This window comes from Nerophis ophidion, linkage group LG20 (assembly GCF_033978795.1).
Source record: "Nerophis ophidion isolate RoL-2023_Sa linkage group LG20, RoL_Noph_v1.0, whole genome shotgun sequence".
NCBI lineage: Eukaryota > Metazoa > Chordata > Actinopteri > Syngnathiformes > Syngnathidae > Nerophis > Nerophis ophidion.
Genome location: NC_084630.1, coordinates 12,158,713 through 12,175,321, shown reverse-complemented (window position 1 = coordinate 12,175,321; position 16,609 = coordinate 12,158,713). Strand labels below are relative to the sequence as shown.

Genomic DNA, 16,609 nt, shown 5'->3' with positions numbered 1-16,609 from the left:
CGTGTCCTGGGTCTTCCCCGTGGCCTCCTACAGGTTGGACATGCCCATAACACCTCTCGGGGGAGGCGTTCGGGTGGCATCCTGACCAGATGCCCGAACAACCTCATCTGGCTCCTCTCGATGTGGAAGAGCAGCGGCTTTACTTAGAGTTCCTCCCGGATGGCAGAGCTTCTCACCCTATCTCTAAGGGAGAGAGCCGCCACACGGCGGAGGAAACTCTTTTCAGTCGGTTGTACCCGTGATCTTGTCCTTTTGGTCATGACCCAAAGCTCATGACCATAGGTGAGGATGGGAACGTAGATCGACCGGTAAATTGAGAGCTTTGCCTTCCGGCTCAGCTCCTTCTTCACCACAACGGATCGATACAACGTCCGCATTACTGAAGACGCCGCACCGGTCCGCCTGTCGATCTCACGATCGACTCTTCCCTCACTCGTGAACAAGACTCCTAGGTACTTGAACTCCTCCACTTGGGGCAGAGTCTCCTCCCCAACCCGGAGATGGCACTCCTTGGAGGTGCTGATTCTCATTCCGGGCCCTATATCTCCCGGCTGGCCTGGGAACGCCTTGGGATCCCCTGGGAGGAGCTGGACGAAGTGGCTGGGGAGAGGGAAGTCTGGGCTTCCTTGCTTAGGCTGCTGCCCCCGCAACCCGACCTCGGATAAGCGGAAGAAGATGGATGGATGGATGAATGGATATTTTAAACTCCGTTTTGTAACGTGTATTTCAAAGTGTAGTGATAATGGTAAGCCTACCATCGTCAACAACAATATGTTTCAAAATGGGATTTTCCCCTCAACATTATTGAGTTGTCACAACCTTTATCCACGTTTCGTAGACGAATAGCTTGTCGTGGGGAAGGATTGACTGACAGATCTCACATAAAGAAAAACAACAAAAAAAACATTTATTTTCTCTGAACTTAACTGCTGTTCTTAGAAAGCTTTTCAGGCAGTGTTGTGGTTCTTAAATATGTTTTAGGCCATCTCCATGCAATCAGAAGAAGCTTTTCTGACCTGTAACCTGTTTTGAAAATGTTCCATTATAATTGTTATATCAAATAATGCATTTGGAAAATTGTTTTCGTATATAAATATACATGTATGTATGTATGCATGTGTATATATATATATATATATATATATGTATATATATATATGTATACATATTTATGTGTGTATATATATATATATATATATATATATATATATACATACATACATTTATATATATATATATATATACATACATACATTTATATGTGTGTTTATATATGTATATATATGTGTATATATGTATATATATATATATTTATATATGTATACATACATGTACTGTATATGTGTGTATATATACATATATACATACATATTTATGTGTGTATGTATATATGTATATATATATATATATACATACATTTATATATATGTGTGTATATATGTATATATGTATGTATATATATGTGTATGTGTATATATATATATATATATATATATATATATATATATATATATATATATATATATATAACTTAGACCACGACTTATTAAACAAGTTGAAAAACTAATTTGGGTGTTACCATTTAGTGGTCAATTGTACGGAATATGTACTGAACTGTGCAATCTACAAATAAAGCAATCAATCAATCAATATATACACACACACACACATATATATATATATATATATATATATATATATATATATATATATATATATATATATATATATATGTATGTATGTATGTATGTATGTATATGTAAAATGAATAGATTTTGGCCCTGAGTCAAAGTTTGGGGACCATTGAAGTACACGTTGACTCTTACATTGAGTTTTGTTTATCAAATATATATTTTAAACTCCCTGTTTTGTAACGTGTATTTCAAAATGTAGTCATAATGGTAAGCCTACCATCGTCAACAACAATATGTTTCAAAATGGTATTTTCCCCTCAACATTATTGAGTTGTCACAACCTTTATCCACGTTTCGTAGACGAATAGCTTGGTCGTGGGGAATGATTGACTGACAGATCCCACATAAAGAAAAAACAAAAAAATACATTTTTTTTCTCTGAACTTAACTGCTGTTCTTAGAAAGCTTTTCAGGCAGTGTTGTTGTTCTTAGCATGTTTTGGAGCTGCGGCGCACTGCGCATGTCTGCGGGTGCAGGCGAGGCGCAGCTGGCGTGCGAGCGATGTGATTGGCCGGGGAGCGAATGACGCAGTTTGGCGTCCGTGAGGGCGGGGCGGGGCAGCGGAGAGCAGCAGTGTAGGAAAAGAGGAGGAAGCAGCGAGGATGGCGGAGTCACACCTCTGAAGGTAAAACACTTATATTATCACATTTACTACGGCCCTTTTTTCCAAGCCGCGCCGCACACCGCCACGCAAAGCCCGGACGTAACACACCCACTAAAACTTACGTAATGCCCCGAGTGTCATTTTACTGTAACGACTACAATCGCACTCTTTTGTTCAGCTTCGGAATGGCCGCTGTTGCAGAGTGTTTTCTTTCCCCTGCTTCGACTAACATAGTGGGGCACTGGAGACGAGTCCTCGCCCTCCTCCTCCCCCTCGGTTGTGTCGCTTCGCTAACGCCGGCTGTGCGCCCACCGACGGCCCTCAGCTGGCCGCCGTAGAAGCTTCTATGCGCGGGGGAAGTCAAGGCGGAGCAGAGGGTCTGTGCTCGGGCCTACACACACTTAGCCGAAGCTAACGGCTAGCACTCAGTGGACAACATTGTCAGCTGATGACATTTACTGCAAACAACATATTATTCATCTGTGGTTTGCATATTTCCACTTGTTCCAAGTCTCGGAATGCTTGGCTGGCCGGCGAGCTGACATTAGCCAGTTAGCAGTCTGACGTTAGCTGTTGACGTTTAGCTGAGCTGATTTCCTGTATTTCTCAGTCACGTCTCCTTAAAAAGATGTTTTTTTTTGAGGCTCATACAATTATTTTGTCATGAAAACTGTATTCGAGTTGGGTTAGGCCTGCAACAAGATATTCAATTTGACATGCAATAGTTACTCTTTTCTGTATTACAGTAGTAGTGTTCACTTTAATGACCAAGTACCACCTTTAGAAAAAACGACCGACATTTAAATACAGTGGGCCAAAGTATTCGTTTAAATATTACAAAGCTCATGAAAATGATTTTGTCATGAACATATTTTCGAGTTGGGTTCAGCAGCAACACGATAAGCAATGTTACGTAGAATATTTACACTTTTCTGTGCTAAAGTAGCAGTGTTCACTTTAATTACCAAGTACTGCCTCAGAAAAACGACCAACATTTAAATACAGTAGTGTAGTAGGCCAAATTATTCATTAAAATATTAAAAATATCATTTGAATGAGGTTCATGAAAATGATTTTGTCATGAATATGTTTTCAAGTTGTGTTCTGCCAGCAACACAATATTAAATGTTACATAAAATATTTACACTTTTCTCTATTACAGTAGCAGTGTTCACTTTAATTACCAAGTGCCACCTTAGAAAACGACCGACATTTAAATACAGTGGGCCAAAGTATTTATTAAAAGATTAAAAAGATAATTTGTATGAGGCTCATACAATTATTTTGTCATGAAAAATGTTTTCGAGTTGGGTTAGGCCAGCAACAAGATATTCAATTTGACATGCAATAGTTACACTTTTCTGTATTACAGTAGCAGTGTTCACTTTAATGACCAAGTACCACCTTTAGAAAAAACGACCGGCATTTAAATACAGTGGGCCAAAGTATTCGTTTAAATATTACAAAGCTCATGAAAATGATTTTGTCATGAACATATTTTCGAGTTGGGTTCAGCAGCAACACGATAAGCAATGTTACGAAGAATATTTACACTTTTCTGTGCTACAGTAGCAGTGTTCACTTTAATTACCAAGTACTGTCTGAGAAAAACGACCAACATTTAAATACAGTAGTGTAGTAGGCCAAATTATTCATTAAAAGATTAAAAATATCATTTGAATGAGGTTCATGAAAATTATTTTGTCATGAATATATTTTCAAGTTGGGTTCTGCCAGCAACACAATATTAAATGTTACATAGAATATTTACACTTTTCTCTATTACAGTAGCATTGTTCACTTTAATTACCAAGTGCCACCTTAGAAAAAACGACCGACATTTAAATACAGTGGGCCAAAGTATTTATTAAAAGATTAAAAAGATAATTTGTACGAGGCTCATACAATTATTTTGTCATGAAAAATGTATTCGAGTTGGGTTAGGCCTGCAACACGATATTCAATTTTACATGCAATATTTACACTTTTCTGTATTACAGTAGCAGTGTTCACTTTAACTATCAAGTACCACCTTAGAAAAACGACCGACATTTAAATACAGTGTGCCAAAGTATTTGTTAAAATATTACAAAGATCATTTGTATAAGGCTCATGAAAATGATTTTGTCATGAACATGTTTTCGAGTTGGGTTCAGCAGCAACACGATAAGAAATGTTACGTAGAATATTTTCACTTTTCTGGGCCAAAGTATTTATTAAAAGATCCATCCATCCATTTCCTACCGCTTATTCCCTATCGGGATCGCGGGGGGCGCTTAAAAAGATAATTTGTATGAGGTTCATACAGTTATTTTGTCATGAAAAATGTTTTCGAGTTGGGTTATGCCAGCAACAAGATATTCAATTTGACATGCAATAGTTACACTTTTCTGTATTACAGTAGTAGTGTTCACTTTAATTACCAAGTAGCACCTTAGAAAAAACGACTGACATTTAAATACAGTGGGCCAAAGTATTTGTTAAAATATTACAAAGATCATTTGTATAAGGCTCATGAAAATGATTTTGTCATGAATATGTTTTCGAGTTGGGTTCAGCAGCAACACGATAAGCAATGTTACGTAGAATATTTACACTTTTCTGTGCTAAAGTAGCAGTGTTCACTTTAATTACCAAGTACTGCCTCAGAAAAACGACCAACATTTAAATACAGTAGTGTAGTAGGCCAAATTATTCATTAAAATATTAAAAATATCATTTGAATGAGGTTCATGAAAATGATTTTGTCATGAATATGTTTTCAAGTTGTGTTCTGCCAGCAACACAATATTAAATGTTACATAAAATATTTACACTTTTCTCTATTACAGTAGCAGTGTTCACTTTAATTACCAAGTGCCACCTTAGAAAACGACCGACATTTAAATACAGTGGGCCAAAGTATTTATTAAAAGATTAAAAAGATAATTTGTATGAGGCTCATACAATTATTTTGTCATGAAAAATGTTTTCGAGTTGGGTTAGGCCAGCAACAAGATATTCAATTTGACATGCAATAGTTACACTTTTCTGTATTACAGTAGCAGTGTTCACTTTAATGACTAAGTACCACCTTTAGAAAAAACGACCGGCATTTAAATACAGTGGGCCAAAATATTTGTTAAAATATTACAAAGCTCATGAAAATGATTTTGTCATGAATATGTTTTCGAGTTGGGTTCAGCAGCAACACGATAAGCAATGTTACGTAGAATATTTACACTTTTCTGTGCTACAGTAGCAGTGTTCACTTTAATTACCAAGTGCTGTCTGAGAAAAACGACCAACATTTAAATACAGTAGTGTAGTAGACCAAATTATTCATTAAAAGATTAAAAATATCATTTGAATGAGGTTCATGAAAATTATTTTGTCATGAACATGTTTTCAAGTTGGGTTCGGCCAGCAACACAATATTAAATGTTACATAGAATATTTACACTTTTCTCTATTACAGTAGCAATGTTCACTTTAATTACCAAGTAGCACCTTAGAAAAAACGACCGACATTTAAAAACAGTGGGCCAAAGTATTTGTTAAAATATTACAAAGATCGTTTGTATAAGGCTCATGAAAATGATTTTGTCATTAATATGTTTTTGAGTTGGGTTTAGCACCAACACGATAAGCAATGTTACGTAGAATATTTTCACTTTTCTGTGCTAAAGTAGCAGTGTTCACTTTAATTACCAAGTACTGCCTCAGAAAAAACGACCAACATTTAAATACAGTAGTGTAGTAGGCCAAATTATTCATTAAAAGATTAAAAATATAATTTGAATGAGGTTCATGAAAATTATTTTGTCATGAATATGTTTTCAAGTTGGGTTCTGCCAGCAACACAATATTAAATGTTACATAAAATATTTACACTTTTCTCTATTACAGTAGCAGTGTTCACTTTAATTACCAAGTGCCACCTTAGAAAAAACGACCGACATTTAAATACAGTGGGCCAAAGTATTTATTAAAGGATTAAAAAGATAATTTGTATGAGGCTCATACAATTATTTTGTCATGAAAAATGTATTCAAGTTGGGTTAGCAGGAACACGATATTCAATTTTACATGCAATAGTTACACTTTTCTTTATTACAGTAGCAGTGTTCACTTTAATTGCCAATTACCACCTTAGAAAAAATGACCGACATTTAAATACAGTGGGCCAAAGTATTATTAAAAGATTAAAAAGATAATTTGTATAAGACTCATGAATAGGGATGCACCGATTAATCGGTAACCGAATATATTCGGCCGAATATGGCAAAAAAAAGCCACATTCGGCCTTCGGTGGAATGAGTTAAAAGCAAGGCCGAATAGTGGCGTGTGACGCAAAGACGCAATTTTTTGACGCGGTGACGCAATCAACCAACGTGCAGTGTTAAATTTAAATTGTTTTATACTTGGTTGGTTTCCTTCTTTGTATTCTGAAGCTGAAGTACTGTTATTGACAAATCTGTTCTGGCCTGGGATATGTTGTGTACCTGTATAAGTGTATGAGGTTACAAGCACACACTTATTGAGATTTAGTGGGGCCTCTGTTTACATTATTAGCCTGTTGTGTAGGCTACCTGTATAAGTGTATGAGGTTACAAGCACACACTTAATTGAGATTTACTTGAGCCTTCTGTTTACATCATTAGCATATCTACTGTGGCTAAGCAGACTATTGCCAAAAGGACAATAATTCATTTGTTGTGGGTTTATCCACTTTAATGCACTTTATTTTTTTTTGGAATGCATGTTTTGTTTGAAGGCCTAATATAAATGAAAAACTGTTTTTGTTTTTTTGAAAACGCAAAAGCTACTGGAATATTAAAAAATGTCAATATTCAATAAAAATATACTTTATTTGAAAAACATGTCTAAAAAGTTATTCTAGGCTATTTATGCAATATAAAAAAGTTGTGAAAAACTGCATTTATTATTTGGTATTCGGCCTTCGGTCAAGCGCTCAAATTTTATTCGGTTTCGGCCACAAATTTTCATTTTGGTGCATCCCTACTCATGAAAATGATTTTGTCATGAATATGTTTTCGAGTTGGGTTCTACCAGCAACACAATATTAAATGTTACATAAAATATTTAGATTTTTCTCTTTTACAGTAGCAGTGTTCACTTTAATTACCAAGTACCACCTTAGAAAAAACGCCCGACATTTTAAATACAGTGGGCCAAAGTATTCGTTAAAAGATTACAAAAATCATTTGTATAAGGCTCATGAGAATTATTTTGTCATGAATATGTTTTCGAGTTGGGTTCAGCAGCAACACGATAAGCAATGTTACGTAGAATATTTTCACTTTTCAGTGCTAAAGTAGCAGTGTTCACTTTAATTACCAAGTACTGCCTCAGAAAAACGACCAACATTTAAATACAGTAGTGTAGTAGGCCAAATTATTCATTAAAAGATTTAAAATATCATTTGTATGAGGTTCATGAAAATTTTTTTGTCACGAATATGTTTTCAAGTTGGGTTCTGTCAGCAACACAATATTAAATGTTACATAGAATATTTATACTTTTCTGTATTACAGTAGCAGTGTTCACTTTAATTACCAAGTGCCACCTTAGAAAAAACGACCGACATTTAAATACAGTGGGCCAAAGTATTTATTAAAAGATTAAAAAGATCATTTGTATAAGGCTCATTAAATTATGCTGTCATGAAAAATGTTTTCGAGTTGGGTTCAGCCAGCAACACGATATTCAATTTTACATAGAATATTTACACTTTTCTGTGCTACAGTAGCAGTGTTCACCTTAATTACCAAGTGCCACCTCAGAAAAAACGACCGACATTTAAATACATTAGCGTAGTAGGCCAATGTATTCATTATAAGATTAAAAATATAATTTGTATGAGGCTCATTAAATTATTTTGTCATGAATGTTTTCGAGTTGGGTTCAGCCAGCAACACGATAAGCAATGTTACGTAGAATATTTACACTTTTTTGTACTACAGTAGCAGTGTTCACTTTAATTACCAAGTACTCATACTCAGAAAAAACGACCAACATTTAAATACAGTTGCGTAGTAGGCCAATGTATTCATTAAAAGATTAAAAAGATCATTTGTATGAGGCTCATAAAATTATTTTGTCATGAATATGTTTTCAAGTTGGGTTCAGCTAGCAACACGATAATCAATGTTAAATAAAATATTTACACTTTTCTGTACTACAGTAGCAGTGTTTATTTTGACAGGAGTCCTTTGACGAAATGTGTTTTACTCATCTAAATTGATTACATTTTGGTCAACGAAATTACACATTTTAGTCAGCAAACATTTCAGTTCATTTAGTCAACTAAAACAGTGGTTCTCAAACTGTAATTACCAAGTACCACCTCCAGAAAAAAATGACCGATATTAAATACAGTAGCGTATAAGGCAAAATTATTAATTAAAATATAATTTGTATAAGGCTCAAAAATTATATTGTCATGAAAAATGTTTTCGAATTGGGTTCAGCCAGCAACACGGTATTTAATGTTACATAGAATATTTTCACTTTTCTCTATTTGAGTAGCAGTGTTCACTTTAATTACCAAGTGCCACCTCAGAAAAAACGACCGACATTTAAATACATTAGCGTGGTAGGCCAATGTATTCATTAGAGCAGTGGTTCTCAAATGGGGGTACTTGAAGGTATGCCAAGGGGTACGTGAGATTTTATTAAAATATTCTAAAAATAGCAACAATTCAAAAATTCTTCATAAATATATTTATGGAATAATACTTCAACAAAATATGAATGTAAGTTAATAAACTGTGAAAAAAACCCCACAACAATGCAATATTCAGTGTTGACAGCTAGATTTTTGGTGGACATGTTCCCTAAATATTGATGTTAAAGATTTATTTTTTTGTGAAGTAATGTTTAGAATTAAGTTCATGAATCCAGATGGATCTCTATTTCAATACCCAAAAGGGCACTTCAAGTTGATGATTACTTCTCATTGTAGAAATCCATCCATTTTCTACCGCTTATTACCTTCTGGGGTCGCGGGGGGCGCTGGTGCCCATCTCAGCTACAATCGGGCGGAAGGCGGGGTACACCCTGGACAAGTCGCCACCTCATCGCAGAGCCAACACAGATAGACAGACAACATTCACACTCACATTCCCACACTAGGACCAATTTAGTGTTGCCAATCAACCTATCCCCAGGTGCATGTCTTTGGAGGTGGGAGGAAGCCGGACTGCAGGAAATTCGTATTGTGAGGCAGACGCCCTAACCCCTCTGCCACCGTGAAGCCTGTGTAGAAATCTTTATTTATAATTGAATCACTTGTTTATTTTTCAACAAGTTTTTAGTTATTTTTATACTTTTTTTCCAAATAGTTCAAGAAAGACCACTATATATGAGCAATATTTTGCACTGTTACAATTTAATAATCAGAAACTGATGACATAGTGCTGTATTTTACTTCTTTATCTCTTTTTTTCAACCAAAAATGCTTTACTCTGATTAGGGGGTACTAGAATTAAAAAAATATTCACAGGGGGTACGTCACTGAAAAAAGGTTGAGAACCACTGCCATACGTATACGCCCTCGCGGAGCAGAGATGTAGCAGCATGGGTAACGTTAACTGTGGTGCGAATGGTAATACGAGAGAAAGAAGGTGCAATTCTGGTAACAAATGAAGGAATAATTAATTCCGTAGAAAAACAGCAGGGGGTCCATCGTCTGGCAATGGTTTGGCTTCAAATGGGAATATGTCGAACAGACAACCGTAATTTGTCAAGTGTGGGGCAAAAGCTTTGCTACCAAAAGTAGCATTACTGCTAATATGTAGCATCATTTGAAAGGTCACCTGCTAGAGAATGAAGAGTGCTTACTCCGCATGTCAACATCTCCATTCGGTGCCAAACGAACAAAATGCAGAGGCAACCATTTTCTTAACACCGTATGAAAAAAAATAGTCAACAACATAAGGAGATAACGTCTGCAGTAACCTACCACATAGCGATTCAATTTCCTATTATGGAGCTCATTTTTATTTGACAGTTGTTGAAGGATTTTGTATGACATCATGCACAAAAGTGCACTTTATTTGTTTTAAACTATTGTTTAAAACTATTAAACTATTGGACGGCGTGGCGCAGTGGGAGAGTGGCCGTGCGCAACCCGAGGGGCCCTGGTTCAAATCCCACCTAGTACCAACTTCGTCACGTCCGTTGTGTCCTGAGCAAGACACTTCACCCTTGCTCCTGATGGGTGCTGGTTGGCGCCTTGCATGGCAGCTCCCTCCATCAGTGTGTGAATGTGTGTGTGAATGGGTAAATGTGGAAGTAGTGTCAAAGCGCTTTGAGTACCTTGAAGGTAGAAAAGCGCTATACAAGTACAACCCATTTATCATTTATTGTAGTGCCATTCTGTACAAAAGGTGCAGTTTAACTTAGTGTTGTTTTGATATGTCACCTTACTGACTTCATGCACAAAAGGGCACTCATAGCTTGTTTTAAAATGTCTGACAATCTTGCACTTTCTGTTTTGAAATGACATAAATGTTTGTGCCACTGCTTAATAACTGTTTAATAAATATAGTTTTGGTCAATTGACTTAGTTGTGATTTCCATCTCTGCATGAAAGTTTAAAAGTAGCATATATTAATGCAGTATTAACAAGAATGTTTTAATGTAGACACATACGATCATCATACTGGTGTAATTATATGCATCAAGGCAAAATATCGAGATGTGTATCATGACATGGCCTAAAAATATTGAGATATTAAAAAAGGCCATATCGCCCAGCCCTATTATGATGTGGTAAATGTTAAATCCACGCATTATTGCTTTTGCGGTGAAAAATGGAACATCCCCATTTCACAAGGAAAAGCATTTGATTGGCTTTCCTTGGTAACTAACTGCAGGTCGTCTTTCATAAGTGCGCTGTTAAAGAGTTGTGATTGGATATATTCCGAACTTGTCTCACCCATCTACAAAACAAAATTAAACATGATTGGTTTTTGTCTGACATTTTTGCGCCCCTCGCGACCCCGAAAGGGAATAAGCGGTAGAAAATGGATGGATGGATGGATTTTTGTGTCATTATATGTAGACAAAAATGCAAGTTAATTTTGTTATTGTGTTACCCAACATGAATTTTGTTTTGTTTTTCGATTTGAACGTCAGGTTGTTGACGGTAACTAAGGCAAAAATTATTATTCAACTTAATAAATGGGTTGTACTTATATAGCGCTTTTCTACTTTCAAGGTACTCAAAGCGCTTTGACACTACTTCCACATTTACCCATTCACACACACATTCACACACTGATGGAGGGAGCTGCCATGCAAGGCGCTAACCAGCACCCATCAGGAGCAAGGGTGAAGTGTCTTGCTCAGGACACAACGGACGTGACGATGTTGGTACTAGGTGGGGATTGAACCAGGGACCCTCGGGTTGCGCACGGCCACTCTCCCACTGCGCCACGAACACTAAACACTAAACTAGGTATCTTTCTAAGGTTTGAGAGTCAAATCCGAAAAATGGCAGTATATGCAATAATAATAATAATGGATTAGATTTATATAACGCTTTTCTAGACACTCAAAGCGCTTCACAGAAATGTGAGAACCCATCATTCATTCACACCTGGTGGTGGTAAGCTACATTTGTAGCCACAGCTGCCCTGGGGTAGACTGACGGACGTGTGGCTTCCAGTTCACGCCTACAGCTCCTCCGACCACCACCCATCATTCAATCACCATTGTGAGCGACACGGCTGAAGTGTCCTGCCAAAGAACACAACAGCCGTGATTTGGATTGCAAGAGGCGGGGAGCGAACCTGCAACCCTTAAGTTTCTGGCACGGCTGCTCTACCCACCACGCCATGCCGCCCCTCAATAGTAAAATGATCATGTTATAATTCATGTAAATGAACTCATCTTAAAAGGTGAAATGGTATTCTCAGGCAGCTTAGTCTTATTCCCAGGATTTGTCATTGGTTAAACAACTGGCGCTTTTGCACTTTTCATTTTAATGTTAATTAAATTGCATGAGCAACACATACTGTACTGTACAAAAAACGATATTGGCTTGCAATGTACACTCTGTCCATTGTAAGCCAGTACATATTTTTTTAACAAATACCTAGCCATCTAGTGTTTTGTTAAAGAGCCCATTTTCACATTCAATATACAACCACATTGATGCATTTTTTTTATATTTTTTTAAATGAATAAATATACGATGATGAAAAACAGTCAGTATTGTTCGGATGTACGTGCATAATTTTTTAAGTATTTATTAAATCAGGTGCAGTAAGTCTCACTATGTTCATGCCAACATTGAAATAAAATTAAGTCTACTGAGTACTTGCTTCACTGCAAGTTATTTTCACGGGGTCATGTAATGATTTTAAATTTTTTCTATTTAAAGAGGAGCTATTTTGCAACACCAACTTTTTGTTTACCTTGGTACCTGTTTTGTGTATTTAGGATCTGCATAAGTCCCAGAAATTTGAAATCAAACCATGGAGGCATGGCAGAGATATTTGTAGAACAATCTTGCCTTCCTTCACATACTTCCTTTAAATAAGCCGTTTGTAATTTTCCCCATATGTAAAATTGTTACCATTGGTGATGTTATCAAATATCTATATTTATGGTTAAGTTTTACACAAAGTGCTTTGGTCAAGTCCACTATTTTAGTCCAGCGTCATAATCAATGAGTTCCTTCTTTTTCTTTCTGTTTGATGTGGGGCAGACTGGCTCGTACATGCACATGCATCTTCCACTGTTGCCATTTGTAATACAAAGTAGTATATAGTTCAAGTTCAAACTTATATAGGTCAGTACACTTGATAAGGAAGCACTACAAACTACAACGATGCTTACGGGGAGAAGACACAGTCGAAGTGGAGGCACGTAAATAAAATGGGGCATCCTGAAGAGATGGTCAAAAAGCAGCTTTAAGATGGTCTGTAAAACATGATATACCCAAAATATTGACCAAAATAACCACAATTACATGTTACGTAGACCACAAGGAGGTGTTTAAAATATATAACAAAGATATCATAACATGACACCTTTTAACCCCCCCCCCCCCACCCTGTCTGTCTTGTCATTTTTAGCGCTTCCATACCAAGTCTACTGACAGATATAGGTTAGAACTAGGGCTGGGTGATATGGCCTTTTTTTAATATCTCGATATTTTTAGGCCATATCGCGATATACGATATATCTTACCATATTTTGCCTTGGCCTTGAATGAAAACTTGATGCATATAATCACAGCAGTATGATGATTCTATGTGTCTACATTGAAACAGTCTTCTTCATACTGCATTCATATATGCTACTTTTAAACTTTCATCCAGAGAGGGAAATCACAACTAAGTCAATTGACCAAAAGTGTATTAAAGTTATTAAGCAATGGCACAAACATTCATGTCATTTCCAAAACAGAAAGTGCAAGATTGTGAGACATTTTAAGTGTCAAATAAAAATAAGCTGCATAATAGGAAATCAAATAGTATTTGTCCTTCACTATGTGGTAGGTGACTACGGACGTTATAAAATTCTCTTCATTCTCTAACAAGTGACTTTTCAAATGATGCTACATATTAGCAGTAATGCTACTTTTAATAGCAACGCTTTTGCCCCACACTTGACAAATTACGGTTGTCTGTTCGACATATTCCCACTCGAAGCCGAACCACCGCAAGACGATGGACCCCCTGCTGTTTTTATTGGGAAATAAGTCTTCCTTCATTTGTTACCAGATCCGCACCTTCTTTCTGTCGTATTACAACTCGTACGGCTACGTTAGCAATACCCAGTCTGCTACCTCTCTGCTGGGCGATGGCGTATACGTATGAGACGTATGACGTGACAGTATGTGACGTGTGTAAGAAGGTGCGCCTGCTTGTCTGTGAGAAGGAGAGACAACAAAGAGTGGGAAGTGCCTGTAGTGTAATGCCCGCAGCTAAAAGCAACTGCGTGAGAACGTATACTCTAATATTACGATATAGTCATTTTCTATATCGCACAGAGACAAACCTGCGATATACTGTATATATCGATATCTCGCCCAGCCGTAGTTAAGACTATACTCCAATTTTTATTAGAAATGCTTAAAGCTAAGGATACATGTGCATGCACAAGAAAGTCTGCCCCACAACAAGAGGATAAAGAAAAATACGGAACTTTAGACGACAACTGGATAAAAATAGCGGACTCACGCAAAGTTCTTCAAATATTTCCCTAAAACACTTCCTTATGGTTTAAGTAACTTGTAATGGTGGTTCTTTGAGCATTTTGCATTTTGAATTGTTTATGTTTTACAGACAATCTTTACGCCGCTTTCCGACTATGTCTTTAAAATGTGCCGTTTTTTTTGGGCAGTCTTATATACGTGCCTTCACTTAGACTGCGACTTCTCTACTTTTTAGCGCATCAATATCGAGTTTCCTGACAGATATAAGTTCAAACTATACACTACTTTGGATTAGAAATGTCAACAGAGCAGGATTTTAGCATGCATGTGCATGTATGAGCCAGTCTGACCTACAACAAGAGGATAGAGAAAAAGAAGGAACTTAGTGACTACAACTGAATAAAAATGGTGGACTCGCCCAAAGCTTGACCATATATGGAGATTTTTGCTAACGTAAGTAAATACCTCAGCCATGCAATCATGGTTTGATTAAACATTTTCGGGGCTTATGCAGATCCCCAAAACAAGTACCAATAGGTAAGAAAAGTAGGTTATGCCTAATAGGGCCCTAACTGAAGAGTTTTTTTTTAAGATAAGAAAAAAGAATCCTCCTTGAAAACGATATAAGAAAAGTAAAATATAATCTTCACTCTTGTTTAAAACACACATTGAGCAATGCTCAAATCTTCGGCTAACAAAAACACAACAAACTATGAAGATGGGCCTGGTTTTTGAGGAAATGTTTAAATGTCAGCAGCAACTTGGAAAATAATTTACCTTTAACTGTGGTGTTTTTAAAGGTAAACATTTTTAGACAAGATACGCATGTCTTTCTTGTCCTGCAAAAATTTTAGCCTTGAACACCAACCTGACTCAGGACATGATCTCGAGAAATTAATTCACGCCTTTATCTCGAATCGTTTAGACTACTGCAATGCCCTGTATGTAGGCATTAGCCAGGCCTCCCTCGTCCGCCTGCAGCTCGTGCAGAACTCTGCTGCTCGTCTGCTAACACAGACCCGCTGACGTGAGCACATCACTCTATATTAGCGTCCCTTCACTGGCTCCCTGTGCGTTATCGAATACATTTTAAACTCCTATTTGTTTTTTTATGTCTAAACAACCTCGCGCCAACATATCTGTCCGACCTCCTTCAGCCTTACTGCCCCACCCGATCCCTAAGATCAGCCGATCAGCTGCTACTGACGGTCCCTGACACAAGGCTGAAGCTTAGAGGTGACAGAGCTTTCGCCGCTGCTGCTCCCAAGCTCTGGAAGGACCTACCTCTTAGTGTTAGACAAGCCTCCTGTCTTCCTGTTTTTACGTCTCTCTTAAAAACATACTTTTATTCCTTTTATTTTAACACTAAGTGATATCCATCCTGCAATGGCGCCCCGTTATACACCTGCTGTGAACCTGTTTTTATGTTTTATTTATTTATTTTTTATCAGGTTCTGTTTGTGTTGTGTTGTTTGCTCGGTTCTCGTATTATCTTTTAACCTACCCATTTTACAGCACTTTTGCTACCCCTGTGGTAAATTTTAAATGTGCTTTATAAATAAAGTTAATTTGATTTGTTAATTGCTTCAGGGATACTTTGCAGTAGGTGACTATATTGCCATTGCAGCGACACCCCCTTTCAGATTGTGTACATTTGTGTCAGTGCTTCTTGTGCAAAGTAGTTGTGACTGGGAAGCTTATATAACAAGTCAATTATTTCCAGCAGCTTTTTAAATGAGCTTTTTTTCTACTGTTGATTCTGGGAACATATCTTTGGCAGGGTTATGGGACAGCACTTTAGTAATAGCGCACAACTTTTCCTTTCAAGAACAGGAAAAAGAAGCTAGCAGTGAGCTTTCTGCATTTGCATAGCTTCACAAACGCCTCATAATGCAGTTTGTCTCCAGTTTGAAGGTGGTGGAATAAAGCTGCATGATTAATTGACATCGATTCGACTTTGAGGTTTTAATTCATGCAATAGATACCTGCGAGATGGGTATGGTTTTTTTTTTCAAATCAGAATCGTAGAGCCGCACTTTTTTTGCCTCGTAGCCTATCAAATGTGTTAAAGAAACAATAATTTTGTGTGCGCTGCAATGGAGGCAGCCAGTACGCTATTAACAAACACCACTTGCA

The 16,609-nt window shown here is 37.0% G+C and overlaps 1 protein-coding gene across 1 annotated transcript in view; it reads left to right on the top strand.

Annotated features, from left to right (window-relative positions):
- The first annotated feature begins 2,211 nt into the window (after positions 1-2,211).
- shoc2 (SHOC2 leucine rich repeat scaffold protein) overlaps positions 2,212-16,609 on the top strand; it is a 53,767-nt gene continuing 39,369 nt past the window's right edge. The window contains exon 1 of the mRNA XM_061880480.1: positions 2,212-2,319. The gene's annotated coding sequence lies outside the window, so the exon portion shown is untranslated. The remainder of the gene's footprint in view (positions 2,320-16,609) is intronic.